Source organism: Pyrus communis, chromosome 17 (genome assembly GCF_963583255.1).
Source record: "Pyrus communis chromosome 17, drPyrComm1.1, whole genome shotgun sequence".
NCBI classification, from domain to species: Eukaryota; Viridiplantae; Streptophyta; class Magnoliopsida; order Rosales; family Rosaceae; genus Pyrus; species Pyrus communis.
This window is the reverse complement of record NC_084819.1, coordinates 5,344,722-5,363,376: the sequence shown is the minus strand read 5'-3', so window position 1 is coordinate 5,363,376 and position 18,655 is coordinate 5,344,722. Positions and strand designations below refer to the sequence as shown.

The window sequence follows — 18,655 nt, the reverse complement described above, 5'->3', positions numbered from 1 at the left end:
GTAGGATCGATGGGAAAAGAGCACTCGAAATTCAAATGATGGTGGAAAGATAAGTTAACAAGATTCTTCCTTGCTTGTATTTGAGTTGGAGATTCTGACTTTCAAGAGTAAATGATGGGTAAACCACTAGGTCTGTTTTCTGTTAACCAATAATTACCTTGACTAATCCTTTTTTTCTTTTTCTTTTTTTCAAAATCATTGCTTGATTAAAAATGGGCATCTTTTGTCTGGGTTGGTAATGATTTGTGGGTTCTGGGTTTTGTTTATCTGGGGGAAATTAAGAAAATAGGATATGCTTTAGAAACTTGAAGTGTAGGTCAGGTTAGTTGATCAGTTTAAAGTACTCTATTTGTTGACCAAATTTGGTGATTTGAAGTAAAATGATTGAGTATGAGTGTAGAAATCATTTTCTAGTGAGCGTTTGGTTTGGGTTTAACTTGTTATACTTAAACTATGACAAAGTCTTCATCTTAGGACAGATCACTAAGCAATTGTATGAACTGATCATGCAGAAAGTTTTTTCCAAGTAAATTCAAACGAGAGAAAAGGACTAGTGGTCAAAATTAATGTTCAACAGTCAAGAAATACCTCATGGTTTTAATATTTGTTTTGGGTCCAACCTTATGAGCCATGACATATACGTTGAAGAATAGAGTCTCATATTGAAAATATAACAAATAATGTACAACTATATGTGAGATTTCACTTCTAATATTATTGAAGTTTTCGCGATAAATTCCAACATTCAATATTAATTGATTAAGTTAGAACAATATTTGTGATATATTCTAAACTGGACTTACGCCAACAATACGTTCATGATTCATGAGTGATTAAAATATATGGTTTTCTTTTATTCAAAAATGAGTAATGCTAGAAAGATTAAATATGCAAACTAAATGATATGTCACTAATATAAATAAGCACATTTATCGACATTTAAGTAATAAACCAATCAACTTTCTTGTCCTTTAGTTTTCAAAACTTTATCCTCAAATTTAGTCTCCCTAGCATTACCCTTCAAAAATTAATTCCTTATTTTCTAGCTTCTACTTCAAAGCCTTCGATATCAGAGCATTTGGTACAGTAACACTCAATCTTCATTTTGCAGCAATGGTAGACTCAAGATTTTATCTGCGTAGGACATAAGAATTTGTTTTCATAATCATTTTCTGAAAGTTTACCAAATCCCTTGCCAATCGGCTCCATTCTTAAGTTAATTAAATCTTTTTTATTGTAAATAAGTATGCTATATATGCATTATTTTGGAGGCTTGGTTCTAACCAATGTTCTAACAAAAGTTAGGTCCTAGTCGGGCGGCGAGCTAGCGCTTAGGCGGATTTAGGTAAATTTCTAAATAAGTATATATTGACACTTACAAAAAATTATATTTGTATGAAATCCATGGATAAGATAATAAAAGAATGATAAAATGCAAAAAGAGTATCCAACAAGTCCAAAATTTAAAAACACATTAAGCATATATGTCATATAACCATAGTGAGGAGTATTGTAGGATGACACATGTACAATAAGTTCACAATTTAAAACCACATAAAATACAAAATAGGAGGAAAATAAGGAAATATAGTAATGTAGATAGGATTTACAATAAATAAATAATAAAAATAAATAAAAAAACTGCCTAGCCGTCTAGAGCCTAGCCGATTTTTCCAACCAATTTGCAAGAAAACGCCTCAGGTCACCACCGCCTAGCGCCTAGGCCCTTTTTTAGAACACTAGTTCTAACGGGGTGATTGGAAGTGAATGATTAATTAGAGATTAGCACAGTTACTGGATCACTGATTTTATTGTTAAAAAAAGAGTTGGGAAAGTTCTCCATGCTGAGCTTTGGGTTTTGTTTTATGTGTTGAAGATAGCTTAAGCTAGAAATTTATCTCATTTTATTGTGAAGGTTGATTCTACTTTGGTGGTCTCTCTTTTTCATGGTTCGCCTAACCTTAATAATCATTCTCTCTACGATCTTGTCTCAGGGTGCAAAAGTTTGATCATAAAGAACTGAAATTATAATGTGTAGCATGTTCATAGAGTGCATCATCTTGCAACTAACTAGTTAGCCAAATTGGATTTAAATAGCAAGATGAACTTTCAAGAGCTTACGGAACCTCAAATGAAAATCTTAGGTAAGCAAGACTCATGCTTGAAGATTGAGTGTGCATACATAAGAATGATTTAATTAATTAAGGGATATCTATTTGTTTTGTTTTCTTGGTGGCCTGAAGGTCTCCCTTCGTTTTCTTTAGTTTCGCTTTCGGAAGACAATATTTCAAGTTTATTATATATGAGGGATGACGCGAGTACACTTAAATACCCCACTTTGAATCATTTGTATTGGTCATTATTGCTATCAAACATGATCCCAAAGTTGGCACCTTTCATTAGTCTAGTGCTTTTTTTTTTCTTTCGTTATTATTGGTCCTAGCCTAAGCCTCATGCCGTTTTGATGTTTTCAATTGATTTTATGGTAAAGTTTTAATTTTCTTCGGAGGTGTGAAACACAAATCTATATATATATATCTTTCAATATGATTTTTTGGAAAATAATATTTGCACACTTTTGTTTGATCCGGTGTACTCATGTTTATTTTTGTCACTTGACTTTTTTTTAAACTATTCAATTCAAATGTTGTAAATAAACAAAGATGTGTAAGAAGAGAAACATTGAGCGTCGAAAAATCACTTTTTTTCTTTCTTTGTTGACATAGTGCTTGTGTCAACTCATATTTTATGTATGTGTTGCGCATAAAATCCAAAAACGCTTATAGTTCGAGTGGTTAAGAGCGTAAACGTCTATTATTAATGAATTAACAATGAAAAAGAGTGAAAAGAAAACTAAAGGGAGATACTTACTCCAGTAAGCTTCGCAAGAAGGGGACTTGAGTGTCTTAAGCGAACCATCCACAAAGACTAGTCATGCATGACAAAGACAATTTTGGTTGGCACGAAAAATATCAAATACCATGTTGGCCAACTTGGTGGTTCACCAAGATTAATTAGATTGAAGGTTTAATTTCGTTTTTCAAGGTTTAAGACTCAACTTATTGGTCTCAAATACGCATATAAAACTTGGCTAAACAAAAGTAAATTGAATTATCAAAGTGAAACACGGATATAAGTTTAAGAATTACTATCATTATTAACCACTTTTTGTTTGTTCGGCATAATTTTGGAGAAGTGATTTCCATACTCTTTTACTCTTCCTCTACACATTCTTGTTTATTTTTTGCTATTAGTTTGAATAATTCAAAGAAAATCAAGAGACAGATAAAATGAATTGTGTGAAAAGGGTTTTCCTAATTCAAACATATATTTAACTAAGTTGGCTACAACAATGTGTTCCACCTTTTGCATCCAAGTACGAATCTTCCCTCTCCGTAATTTGAACGAGTTTAGCAACACTATCTCATCATTTTGTATATATAAAAAAGGCTCCATAATATGCTGATTGAATGTGTTGTTCAGCTGAGAAAGGCCTATAAAATTAGTCAAAAATTTTTAGCCGAACCATCCTACAAGAAACCGAAAGCAATGATCACTTGATCTTCAGCTCTATCAAAGAAGTGCACAACAGCAACACCTTTTTACCATGATTGGGCCTCAGAGGCTTAAGAGCCCATGCACTTGTCACAAAGTTATTCAGCCCATACATTCACTAGCAGGCCAACCATTCGGTTTGGAAGTTCCATATTTTTGGCTGTGGTGATGCTATCCACACGTCCATTATCTCTCACACACCATTTTTAATTTGTAGCTGTCGGATCGAATGACTTAAAGAAGATCAATGAATAAAAATTGACAAGGGTGTGTCATAGCACTACCCTCTGGCTGTATGGAGTGTTTATCTAAACTACAAATTAACGAAACTCTCTTTGTCAACCAACAGAGGATGAAAAGATATTTTTGCCTTCTATCACAAAATATAATTATGGACAATAAAGTTTTTTTTTTAACAAACGATATTATCTACACTAAGGAGGGGATGGGCCATTTATATTCTTTATAAACCATTTAGCCATTCATATTTGTCGAACAAATCAACGTTTGCCTTAACAAGTAATATCATCATGATTAATTGTCAGCTTATTTATTCATATGAATGATTAAATAGTCTTTAAAATAAAGGTATTTTTCCAGATCTTTATATGACAATAAAGAGAACCAACGGTTCAAATTATTACATTCATACAGTAAAATGATGTCACATCGTCATATAAAAAAGAATGAATCCATACCTATATTGAAAACAAGATAGGGGAATGAGTGGAGAGATTGCGATGGTCAATTTACAGAGCAATTTTTAACCCACCATGTCCACTGTTTACTCACTCTTGCTCTCTGCAGAAGCAACATAACTCTCAGCGCTGAGTTAGCTGGCTGCTATTGAAGAAGCTTCAAATGCAACAGTACATGTATGAACAGAGATGCATAAATGTTAAATGATGATTCAGAGCTGGGGCCGGCAATTCCATATAGGGTTAGGATGAACGGGCAGATGATGCGGATTATAATTCATAATAAAATAATAATCTAAATTAATAAGAAACACGTAACAAAATAAATTTAAACTAGAAGGAAAAAAAAAACTAATTTAACTTGAAATCCAGGATGGGAGACTCCTTGAGAATGTGAGAGAGAGTCATAAATACATTGTTGTCACACAATTTACTATTTTGTTGCTCTGATTCGATTGATACGTAATTTGACGCACATAAAAACAAATTAAGTTATCGATCTCTTGAATCTTCACGAGATAAACAAATATTTGTACTAAAATTAGGGGTTAACTTTAGAACTTGTAACATCAAAGAGTTCTAATTAAGGGTGACATTACAAGTTCTAAAGGCTAGAAATGAGTAAAAAAAAATTGATAAAAAGTTTATCCCTTGATCCTAATTCTTGTGTATATATATATATATATATATAATATGGACACCACTTTTGTGATATATGTTATAGCTGTGTTGTGTCCTTATAGCCAACCATTAAAAACCTTTTGCTTCATTTGAAGTCAACTATGAATAAGACAATCAGAATGAAAAACTCGTAACCGTCTTGTAAAAGTTGGTTGACTTGAAGGTGCGACCTCCCAGATTAGCAAATCTGCCTCATGTACAATATATATAGGTAAACTATATACAGTATATCATATATAATTAGGTATCAAACTTGTTATTTATGAAATTAAATCCGAGATTTTTTATTTATAATTTACAAATAAACAAGAATATCACTAGATCCAAATAATGCCTTCTAAAAGGATTATGATGATATATGTGACATCCCGTCCCGGAAATATCGAAACGTACATTTGAAATTACAATTTTACCCCTAGTTCGTTACATTTACGTGTAGTGTTGTGTTGTGTAGTGTTGTAGGACCACACACACACTCACACACTCTCTTTCTCTCCCGTGATTCCCTCTCCCTCTGTCTCTTTTCTGTCTCTTCTCTCTCTCTCCCAAGCTCCGTTCTTTCTTCTTCTTTCTTCGAAAACGTACGGACGACACACAAATCACCCAAACCTTGATGGATCGAAGAAACTAAGGACACCATCGAACTCGTGAAGCTCGTACGAGTGCAACCATACCATTTTCAGGTGAGAAATCCTTCGTTTTCATGTCGATTCGAGGTAGTCCGATTTAGGTACTGTTCATGCAAACTTAAACTAGCGTGTTTTTGGACTTTTGAAGCTTGTAGATGTCTTAGTGAGGTCCCAAGGAGCCTCGGAGTACTTCGTTGGAGAAGTTTGGACGTCGGGATCATCGTGGTCAAAGTTGGCCGGAGCTTTCGAGGGGGTTTCCGGCGAATCCACGGCGAGTTAGGGGTCAAGGCAGGTATGGATGTGTTCGTCTCGTCAATACCTTCATTTTGATATATAGTACGTCGAAAATGGTTACGAAATGAAGAAGTTATGACACTTTGAAGTTTACCCAGAAATTCCGGCAAAACACCCACCGCCGGCGAAACCAGTCCGGCGACGCGAGGAAGAAGACGCGCGCGTGGGCAGCGCGTGAACAGCGCGCGTGGGCAGCGCGTGAACAGCGCGCGTGGGGGCGCGTGAGAGCTCCAAATTGAGTTCTGAAAATTGTCACGCGTTCGTGACGTCGTGTAGATCACCGTGGTATATTCATACACCCAAATTGAGCAACGTATGAGAAAGTTATAGACGAATGTTTGGTGTATGTGCGTTAAATAACGTCAATTTGGTTACTTTTTGTATAGGTGAAAATATTACAGAGGAAGAATGTAACCAAGCTAGGGGAGGTTCAGGAACCTATGAGACGTCGATGTGATCTGTGAGTGGGCAGTTATTTTCTAGTATATATATATATATACGTATGCTTGACGTATTTCCCAGAAAACGTATTTTAAAAGAAATACGAATTAAATATCCTGTCATATATGCATCATATTTTAATATGTGCATTACCATAATTATGCATACTGTTGCATGGTGCGGAGGAGGCCCAGGTAAGCTACGATTGAACTACTATCATCACATGCATTAATAGCGGCATACATTTATATATGTGTATTTGGTGCTGTGGACGCACAGGTAAGTGCCAGGTAAGTGGTATTCATGTTTGTATTCAGTAGTAGCTTGAGATGCTTAGAGAACTCATAATCTGCACCCCCGGTGTTAGTGCTCCCGCCCAGAGTGAGGGGCATAGCCTTCACGTGTATGTTCACCAGCACCGCATGCTCGCCTTGGATCCAAGTTAGGTGCAAGCCTGTCGTACAGTCCACATTAGGTGGGTCCGACTTGTAGGTGACCCGCGATTTATCGCCCAGCTTCACGTGATCGTAGCACTAGAGCATACATATATATATTACACCAGCCTGTCGTACAGACCACGTTAAGTGGTTCCGACTCGTGTGCAGATTCAGATGTTGAGTTGAGATTGGAGCTCTATATGCAGCGGTACATGTCACGTTAGGTGACTCCCGGCTGCCAGATTATATGTTATTGATGTGAATTATGCTTGAGCATTTACATTTATTATGAGATTCTAATGTGGCATATTCTCAAGCATGAATGGCATATTTTGGAGCATGTTTGGCATATTTGTACATACGTATATATGTTTATTTTCTGGGAAATTATACTTGTTTTACGGCGAGGGGTTACAAAGTTTTGAGAAGTGTTTGGATTTGGAAAAGAATTGTTTTGCTGACCCACTCAACTTTGTTTTGCGCCCCTCTAGGTTCAAGAATTGCAAAGGTGTGGTGACTACGAGGAAATTCAACGGTGTTCTGACAGAATGGACCAAATAAGGACTCACCTTCGGGTGTTCCATTTTAGAAGTTGTATATTTTAAAGCTTCCGTACTGTGTAAATGGTTACGTCACTCTCACGTGACGGCCAGCATGCCCTCCTTCGGGACGGGGTGTGTTAGTTGGTATCAGAGCCTAAGTTTCAATCTTGGACATCTTGAGAAGTTCTAGTGAATTCTGTCAGAACTACACCGCCTCGTAGCAAACCACGTAGTTAGAGGAATTTAGTCTCCCTGATTTAGCTATTAGGGGAAACTATTATTTTGGTGATTCAGTATATTATCAAAAAGGGACATTTTAAGATGGGTTATGAGTTGAATTTGAATCACCTTATGAAATGATGAACCTGAGGGAGCAAAGTGATGGATTAACCAATTGGAAAAGATGTTTTAGATTATGCAAGTCAAAGGAATCTTCCTTATGACAGAAGGGTTGAGACGATTACCTGGTTTGAGTTATGAACTTGTATCCTGGTGGAAACAGGAGTATAAGTCGTTGTCACCGGAGGAAACAGCCGATTGAGAATTGTTTAAGGACTTGTTTAAAGAAAAGAATTATTCCTTCGGCATCTTATGATGGTAGAAAGCAAGAATTTGCAAATGTGAGACAAGGAAAGCTGACGATCAATGAGTATTATAGAAAGTTCTCAGACTTGCCTCGTCCCATTCGAATATTGCTGCTATTTTGATTGAAGTGTTATATTGTTTTAGACTGGGTGGCATAAGGCAGTGGTTTTTTGGGTGACCACTATCCATTGTAATTCTTACCAGGAGTATACAAGATGTTGTTGAGCCTTGAGGACTCTGAGAACATGTTCAGCGAGAGTAAAGAAGAATGATAAAAAAAAATGGGAATCAAAAGAGGACGATAAAGTTAATGATTCGTCATATCAAGAATATAGAAAGATTCAGAGCTTCAAGAGGAGTGAAGCTAGAGCTAATTCTTCCAACTGAGGTTTTAATGCCATTGGTCAAAGTCAAAGTGATAGATTTACTGGAAATTCCAGATTCAGAGTCAAGGTGACTCGAGTAAGGGAAATGTACCTTGTGCAGCAGGTACAAGACTAAACACTTTGGAAATTGTGGAATCAGTGAATGTGGTTGTATAGACAGAAGGGATATAGAGTTATGAATTGTCCCTAGAATTAGTTATTACCCGACAGTTTCCTTGATACCACCAATATCAGTCCAGCAGGTGTTTGGATCATTAGTTTGGGTTATATGAACTGTGGGTGCCAAGATGTTTGATAAGTTGAATGTTCAGCCGAACAGACCACGAAAGGTGGATCCGGCTAACACATGAGGAATTGATGAGTAAGTCGTACAGGTTACTATAGGTAACTCCGGCTAATATGCTAGCATAAATAGTTGAGCTAGAGAATTAGCCGTACAAGTCATTCTAGTTAACTCTGGCTGATGTATTTCGTATTATGGATGATGTTGTCAAAGTAAGTGATGATGGAGCATGATTGAGGTGTTTATATGTAATTATCCCTGTGTGGAGTAAGATGGAAATGTAACACCTTCAGGAATTGTTGCTTACTTATCGAGACAACGATGATTTATCAGTATTGCGGGCTGCAGACCGTAATATTAATAACTTATTCGTGGATTCGTTAAGCAAGTAAACCGGTAGGTTATCCTATGTTAGTATCGTACTTATTTAGAGTGCTCAGTAATAGTAGAGTATGTATTGTTGCCAGCTATTTTTGTTTCATTAGATTGTGGATTTCGATGTTATTCTAGAGCATATTATGTTATATATAGTGATGAGTTGCAGACCACGCGAGGTGGTACTGAATGTGTGCAAGATATACATGATATGATGAGTTGATTATGAGTTATATATGCAGCCGAGGGCTGAGTTGATTAGAATGAAAGAGTATGAGCTATGTTTATAGCCGAATGTTGAATTGATTATATGTTATTTTCCATCGGTCTGGATGACTAGAGATTACTTTTGTAAGTATGCAAAGTGGAGTGAGGCAGGCCGTTATTTATGCTGTGAGAGCAAAGAGATTATTATCAAAAGGCTGCCAAGGATATTTATATCATGTGGTGCTAAGTGATGTCACTTCTAGTAGTGTGGAAGAAATGGGAGTAGTCAAACATTTACCTGACATTTTCCCTGAGAATTTACCTGGATTGCCGCCAGTTAAAGATGTAAAGTTCACTATGGATTTGTCTCCAGGTACAAACCATATATTATAGAATGTTGCCTTTGAACTAAGAGAATTGGAAATTGGTTGATAAAGGTTTTTATTCAACCTAATACATTACGTTGGGGGAACCCCAGTTTATTGGTGAGAAAGAAAATGGACGTTAAGGCTGTGCTTTGATTATAAGCAGTTGAATCGAGTAACAATTGAAAACCGTTATTCGTAACCTCACATTGATGGTTGTTTGATCAGCTTCTAGGTGGTTGTATATTTTCTAAGTTTGATTTGAGGTCTGGATATTATTAGTTGAAGATTATTGGTGAGGATGCCCTTATGATAACTTTCAGAACTCGTTAAGGTCATTTCAAGTTTTGGTGATGCCATTCGGAGTGACGAATGCATCTACTACTTTATGAATTTGATGAATGAAGTATTCCAATGATATCTAGACCGATCTGTTGTTGTTGCTATTGAAAAGATTGATAAGACTAGAGCAAAGTATGCTAAACATCTTAAATTGGTATTGCAAAGATCGAGGGAATGTCGATTGTATGCTAAGTTTAGCAAATGCCAATGTTGGATGAATCAAGTAGCATTTTTGAGATATATTATATCTGCTTTAGGTATTCAAGTGAATTCATAAAAGGGTAGCAGAAATTGAGAATTTAGAACAACCACGAATCGTGATTAGAATTCGGAGTTATCCTAGCTTAACAAGCTATCATGGACGGTTCGTGAAAGATTTTTCAGTCATTGCTTTGTCATTGACGAGATTGTTGAGAAAAGAGGTTATGTATGAGTAGGAAGGAAATTGTGAGCAAAGAATTCAACAACTGAAGCATTTCCTCACTCATGCACGTAATTTAGTATTCCCAGAGAATAGTGGTAATCATAAAATTTTAGTGATGTTTCTTGAATGGTATGGGATGCATGTTGATGCAAATGTTAGGGTGATTACATACGTTTCACGACAAAAAGAACCTCATGAAATGAATTACCCTACTGGTGATTTGGAAGTCATGATTACCATTCTTGCTGTGAAGTTATGAAGACATTATATTTGGTAAGAATGCAAGATTTTTACGAATCCAAAAAGTCTCCAATATCCATTACTTGGAAGGATTTTGATATGAGGCAGCGAAGGTGGATTGAATTGTTTAATGAACATGATTGTACGACCAGGGTGATCGTAAAATTGTTCTAGCTGATGCACTTGGTGAAAAGACGGTGGTAAGAGTTGATGTCTGGCACGCTTGCCAAGATTGTCTTCTTGTGGATTGGAAATCAACTGAAGTAAAGTTGAGAATGGAAGTTTGAGAAGAAGTTGTAATTGCTAATTTTCAAGTTAAGTCTTTTTAGTAAGGTCGTACTCAAGACTCAAATGGTTAACAAAGAAAATTAAGAATTAACCAAGGTAAAGAAAGAAGGGAAAAAGAAAGATTGCTGAGTTCGAGAATAGGATGGTTATGATTGAACTTGAAGTGTTAGTTGATCAATGTACCAAGTTAGTACATTTACTCCAGTGTTGAGTAACAACCACGGTGCAACAATACTTATATGTTTTATGGAGAAGAGATTTGGGTTACGGAACTGCTGAGTTTCTTAAGTATGTTGGTTGCACAGTGTCCAAAGTAACGCCATAAGGACCATGAAATGTGTCAATTTTTGTTGATTTGTGGAAGAAATACTTCTGGATAGAGAAGATTCGATCACGAAAGAGTTTTGGTAGGCCCTGAAACTATGGATGAGTCTTCTCAAAGTATTCAGGTGATTAAGTTTAACCTGAGAGTAGCCAGGAATGGCAAAAGAGATTAATAGTTGAACATGTCACTAATCGAATGTTTAACGTAGATGATCTTATAATTTTGAAGTTTTCACTTTAGAAAAGTATGATTCGGCTGGGAAAGGAAAGCAAATTAAGTCTTAAGTACATCGGACTTTATGTGATCATCGAAGAGTAGGTGAAGTTGCTTGAATTACTTCCAGAGTTATTGTAAGAGCATGATGTGTTTCATGATTCAACATTTTTAGAAATTTCATCACGAAAAGAAATAGTGAGATTTGGAAAGGAGACAAAATAAGTCTTAAACACATCAGACCTTTTTTGACCACTAAAGGAATCGATGAAGTTGCATACAAGTGGTGATGTCTTCAGAATTGGCTAAGGTGCATAATGTATTATATTTCGATGCGTTGTCACTAGGTGGCAGATTCGTCACATGGAGTTCCGGTGCAACTATTGAGAATTAATCCAGATTTGACGTATGACGAGGAACCGTTAACGATCTTAGATTGGAAAGAGAAGGTTCTGAGGAACAAGACGGTGAATTTAGTGAAAGTTTTGTGGAGAAATCAGTCAGTCGAGGAAGTTACATGGGAGACAGAAGATTGGATAAGGGATTTGTATCCTAGATTGTTCTTTGACCACTAGGGGTCGTTGATTGGTTGTTTTGAATTTCGGGACGAAATTCTATTAAGGAGGGTAGGTTGTGACATCCCGTCCCGGAAATATCGAAACGTACATTTGAAATTACAATTTTACCCCTAGTTCGTTACATTTACGTGTAGTGTTGTGTTGTGTAGTGTTGTAGGACCACACACACACTCACACACTCTCTTTCTCTCCCGTGATTCCCTCTCCCTCTGTCTCTTTTCTGTCTCTTCTCTCTCTCTCCCAAGCTCCGTTCTTTCTTCTTCTTTCTTCGAAAACGTACGGACGACACACAAATCACCCAAACCTTGATGGATCGAAGAAACTAAGGACACCATCGAACTCGTGAAGCTTGTACGAGTGCAACCATACCATTTTCAGGTGAGAAATCCTTCGTTTTCATGTCGATTCGAGGTAGTCCGATTTAGGTAATGTTCATGCAAACTTAAACTAGCGTGTTTTTGGACTTTTGAAGCTTGTAGATGTCTTAGTGAGGTCCCAAGGAGCCTCGGAGTACTTCGTTGGAGAAGTTTGGACGTCGGGATCATCGTGGTCAAAGTTGGCCGGAGCTTTCGAGGGGTTTTCCGGCGAATCCACGGCGAGTTAGGGGTCAAGGCAGGTATGGATGTGTTCGTCTCGTCAATACCTTCATTTTGATATATAGTACGTCGAAAATGGTTAAGAAATGAAGAAGTTATGACACTTTGAAGTTTACCCAGAAATTCCGGCAAAACACCCACCGCCGGCGAAACCAGTCCGGCGACGCGAGGAAGAAGACGCGCGCGTGGGCAGCGCGTGAACAGCGCGCGTGGGGGCGCGTGAGAGCTCCAAATTGAGTTCTGAAAATTGTCACGCGTTCGTGACGTCGTGTAGATCACCGTGGTATATTCATACACCCAAATTGAGCAACGTATGAGAAAGTTATAGACGAATGTTTGGTGTATGTGCGTTAAATAACGTCAATTTGGTTACTTTTTGTATAGGTGAAAATATTACAGAGGAAGAATGTAACCAAGCTAGGGGAGGTTCAGGGACCTATGAGATGTCGATGTGATCTGTGAGTGGGCAGTTATTTTCTAGTATATATATATATATATATATATATATACGTATGCTTGACGTATTTCCCAGAAAACGTATTTTAAAAGAAATACGAATTAAATATCCTGTCATATATGCATCATATTTTAATATGTGCATTACCATAATTATGCATACTGTTGCATGGTGCTGAGGAGGCCCAGGTAAGCTACGATTGAACTACTATCATCACATGCATTAATAGCGGCATACATTTATATATGTGTATTTGGTGCTGTGGACGCACAGGTAAGTGCCAGGTAAGTGGTATTCATGTTTGTATTCAGTAGTAGCTTGAGATGCTTAGAGAGCTCATAATCTGCACCCCCGGTGTTAGTGCTCCCGCCCAGAGTGAGGGGCATAGCCTTCACGTGTATGTTCACCAGCACCGCATGCTCGCCTTGGATCCAAGTTAGGTGCAAGCCTGTCGTACAGTCCACATTAGGTGGGTCCGACTTGTAGGTGACCCGCGATTTATCGCCCAGCTTCACGTGATCGTAGCACTAGAGCATACATATATATATTACACCAGCCTGTCGTACAGACCACGTTAAGTGGTTCCGACTCGTGTGCAGATTCAGATGTTGAGTTGAGATTGGAGCTCTATATGCAGCGGTACATGTCACGTTAGGTGACTCCCGGCTGCCAGATTATATGTTATTGATGTGAATTATGCTTGAGCATTTACATTTATTATGAGATTCTAATGTGGCATATTCTCAAGCATGAATGGCATATTCTCAAGCATGAATGACATATTTTGGAGCATGTTTGGCATATTTGTACATACGTATATATGTTTATTTTCTGGGAAATTATACTTGTTTTACGGCGAGGGGTTACAAAGTTTTGAGAAGTGTTTGGATTTGGAAAAGAATTGTTTTGCTGACCCACTCAACTTTGTTTTGCGCCCCTCCAGGTTCAAGAATTGCAAAGGTGTGGTGACTACGAGGAAATTCAACGGTGTTCTGACAGAATGGACCAAATAAGGACTCACCTTCGGGTGTTCCATTTTAGAAGTTGTATATTTTAAAGCTTCCGTACTGTGTAAATGGTTACGTCACTCTCACGTGACGGCCAGCATGCCCTCCTTCGGGACGGGGTGTGTCAATATATACTTGCAAATGATTTAACTTTATCTTATCCACTATGAAATGCTTTGGCTTATCTAAAGTCGTTTTTAGCCATTCTAAAATATAAGTGGCCTTAATTTATGTATCACGAACAATTTCAACAAATTTTAGTTGTTGTAGACATACACATGCTACAAATTTGTATAGTAAGAATTGTCAATCGTGCACGAATATTTGGACCGGTAACAGAGAATAATTTTTCTACTAATTTGATTAAAAATATGAATAGATATATGTAATTTGCATTTTAAATAATGTTCAATCATTATTTTTTTTTTTCTAAAAACCCATCTAAGCTAAAACCCACCTTTCACCAAAAGACATTTTTATTTGCTACTTTAGATAAAGGAATCAATTTCTTCTCCTATTATTATCCGACCATGCAATGTCCTAATATTATGTTTAGAGGAGGAATTTTGAAGTACCAAAAAAATTTAGACTATTGGTAAAAAGTTACACCAATAGCCATTTTTTAGTCCGCTAGTTTTTAGGACGGGTTATTGACACTCCAAAAAGCCGTTATGCACTCCTTCTAAATGTATTTTATTTTTTTATTATTTATTTTTATATGTTTAAAGTGTAAAATGACTTTTCAGAGTACCCAAAATATCTCCATATTTTTATAGTGCATCTGTATTGTATGAAATCCTAAAGTTAGTCGTCTAAAGGCACTAAAAGTAAAAATAATAATAAATAAATAAATAAAATCTCAAAACCAATCGGTGCCTATATATGTGTGGCTCAACTTTGGAGCTTGGAGGAAAAATCTAGAACCCTTCTATCATTGCAAAAACGATAGTGCATATCCACATATCAAGATACAAACAATGTAAACCCTTCATTCTTAAGTGCAAGTGATTTTCTTTAGCTTGCTGGGTTCCACTTTTATTGTCATGCATATATGTACGTATAATATACATAGTGACTTCAAGTGGTAAAAATTAACATAAGTGATAGATTTCATCTGTTAAAACAATTTAGGTGGTAAAAAATTGAATTAAAAGTTCAGGGTGGTATTATCACAGATGCTTACGAATTCAAATGATACTAAAATAAATAAAATAAAAAGAATAAAAAAAAAAAAAAAAATCTTTTGATTATAGGCCTATGTGTTAGGTCAATTCATAAAATTCATTTGATGACAACCCAACATGGATTTGCAGGTATTAATTATGGTATTCCCATTTTACCCAATACCCCAACTCTACCTTTCAGTAATCCAAAACGGAACCTTTCGGAAACCCAAAACGGAGGATTCTTTGGAAAATGGTAGCTGGGAAGCCTACCCAACTTTGGCGAAATTCAAACATCTTGAGGATGCTTTCCAGGACTGTCGCTGGTCTTGGGTTGCGTTGGCTAGATTCCCGGAGATGTGCGATGTTTCATGGGTCAATCGACATTCATCTTCGTTGGTTCATATCTTGAACAAAGATGGCTTGCCATGTCTACCTTAATTTTGTTTCAGCATTGTAGGATGCGACGTTTGCATTAGATGCATCGTCTGTCTTCCATGTACCCTCCTACATTGCTAGTGCTGTTATGTGTTTCGGTGTTTGTTGTTTCCCTCGGTGTAGGCTTTGTTTGTAATCTTGGCATCCTTGCCTTGGAAATGATATTCCCAGTTTACCAAAAATAATATATAATCTACACTAAATTTATCAAATTATGTAAGAATAATGATTATGTCTCTTAAATGAGGGGACTTGCCTGTTAGGGATGGGTTCAAAAAACCGAAAACCGAATACTAAACCGAGGCCGAAAAAAATCGAACCGAAAGTGTATAACCGGACCGAATCGAATCTGGTTCAATTTGGTTCGGTTTCTAGAGTTCAGAAATCAGACCAAACCGAACCGAACCGAAGTAAAGCAAAACGACATCGTTTCATATTTAATTATAAATAAATATTTTTTTCCCTTGAACGGTGTCGTTCAGTCCAATTTGTATCGCGGTGCCTAGCGCCTGCCTTTCTCTTCAGTCTCTAAACTTTGAAACCCTAAACACTAAACAGAACCGAACCCATTCCTTTTCTCTTATCCCTCTCCTCTGTACGTACTCTCTCACTCTGGACCATCTCATTCCCAGCTAAGCTTTGCCGCTCTTCCACTTCGTCTTTTTCCTTCCCAGCAACCTGTGACCCGTCTCACATCTCGCCGTCGTTGTCTTACTCTCAGTCTCTCACCCCCGTGACTAGTGACCTGCGACCCACGACTTCCTCTCGCCATTTGGAGTCTCGAGTCTCGACCCACAAATTCCCTCCTTTGCAAGGTTAGTCTCTCACCCCCTGATACGTTTTATAGATTTTTTTTTTTTTTTTTAATTTCGTTGGTTTTGATGAATCTGATCTGTAGCTTTTCAATTTCATGGTTTTACAATTTGTTTTGGGTATGCTGGATTTGGTTAAGTAACTTCATTTATGAACACTATTAGACTATTAGTTAAGGTTTGATGAATTTGTGAGAGTACATAGGGTTTGATTAATTTGTTTTGGGTATGTTGCTGGAGCCTAGATTTGGTTCTGCAGGTGCAGCTTTCAGTTAAGCAATATGATAATAAACTAATTTAAGGGGGAGGAGTAGCTTCCTCAATTATATTAGGGTTCTCCTCGTTCTCAGTTAAGCAACATGTAATTAAGTAACCTGATTGCATCTTTATGACTTATGAGTTGCATAATGCAAATTACTTGTTTGTTGTGTCTGAGAGTGTAAATAACTAGTTTAATCCATCTTATATGTTTTGTATCTTTTGATGATTATAGTCATAGACCTTGCACAAGATATGGTTACTTATTTCAGTTTTACAAGATATGGTTACTTATTTTAGTTTTATTGGTGTAAACACTGTTTATGAACCCTCAAGATATGATTATAGTTATAGACCTTGTTTTTATGAACCCACAAGATATTCATAATTTTCTATAAATATGCTCATTGTTTAGTCATAGACCTTGCACAAGATATGTAACCCTAGAACTTATAATTTACTATGTTATGCACAAGATATGGTTACTTATTTTACCATTTCCAAAGCAATCTAGATTCTAGGAGACCACAGTAAGTGGTTTGTATCTTATCTTTGCTTCTTAATCAATGATGTATCCGTAACTTTTCCAAAGTAATCCATATCTTACCTTTGCTTCTTAATTAGATGAAGTCAAGTGCATCAAAGGCCACCTTCTACTTATGATTGGAGTGAGGCGAGAATATTTGCATCATTTTTGAGACCTTTCTATGAAGTCACTTTAAAAGTGTGTTGTTCTAATACTCCAACAATTCATACTACTTTTGGTGATTTGTTTAAGATCAAAAGTCTCATCCTTGAAAACAAAGATAATGAATTATTGTCTATGATCTCCATGTTAATGCAAGAAAAATAAGACAAATATTGGGGTTCAATTGAGGATATGAATCAATATGTTTTTGTTGCACTTGTGCTTGAACCTCACCATAAATTGGAGAAGGTGGTTGATTATTATGAGATACTATATGGCGAGGACGAGAAAAAAGTTGAAATTGCAACCAACGCGGTGAAAGATTTGTTGTTTGATCTTTACAAGATTCATGAAGAGTTATCTTTTGATACACAACAAAGCACAAGTAGTGGTGGTATTTCTCAATCGGCAACTACAAGTGGAGATCCTTTATCAAGCATGACAGAGATTGAAAGAAAGTTGAAAGAGAAAGGTGAAATGAGAAAAGCAAAGAGAGCCCGTATTGTACAAAATGATTTGGATAGGTATCCTTCGGATCCTAATGAAGGGGAAGAAGAGACAAACTTTGATATCTTGAATTGGTGGAGGGTGAATGGGCTTTCTAAGAATCCTATTTTGGCACGAGTTGCAAAAGAGATTTTAGCTATTCCCATATCAACCATTGCTTCAGAATCCTCCTTTAGCACAAGTGGACAAATAATTGATCCATATCGTAGTTCTTTGAGTCCAAAAATGGTGGAGGCTTTGATATGTACACAAAATTGGCTTAGGTCAATTCTTGTAGCATTACATCATGAGCCAACCATTGAGGAGATTGAGTTTTGTGAAGAAGTTAAGAAAGGTAATTTTACTTATTGCATTTGGTTTTGTTAGACTATTTTAATTAGATGCTATGTTGCATGCTTACTTTACATCATGTTCTTTTTTTTATTATTATTTGTATGTAGAAATGGCAAGTGGAAGCTCAAGGAAAGGTGCTATGTTGCCTCCTAAGCCGCCTAAGCGTTGAGCTTGAGCTTGAGGACTTGGAAGATTTTATTTGTGCAAGACATGAAGTGATGAAACCTTGAAGGTTTATTTGACTTGTGTGATGTTTAAATTTGGACTTTTTGAAGACTTAAACTTGATTGATGATTCTAGTTGGACTTTAAATGTTTATTTTCATTGTCTTTGATTCTATTCTAGTTGGAATTCTTATGTTATGATTGTTGGAGATGTTAAAATTTCATATTTCAAAATTTTTCATTTTTGGAGACTTTTATGAGACTTTATGTTTTTAGATTAATTAGTAACTTCCCTCATGAATATTGAAAAACCGTGAGCCCATCCCTGGAGGGATGGAAACATG

At 36.6% G+C, this 18,655-nt stretch overlaps 1 long non-coding RNA gene across 1 annotated transcript; it reads left to right on the top strand.

Moving 5' to 3' along the window:
• Positions 1 to 12,365: 12,365 nt before the first annotated feature.
• LOC137721902 (uncharacterized) lies at positions 12,366 to 14,042 on the top strand. The gene is made up of 4 exons (XR_011066738.1): positions 12,366 to 12,504; positions 12,605 to 12,767; positions 12,869 to 12,942; positions 13,885 to 14,042. It is a non-coding gene; the product is annotated as an uncharacterized lncRNA (long non-coding RNA).
• The last annotated feature ends 4,613 nt before the right edge of the window (positions 14,043 to 18,655 follow it).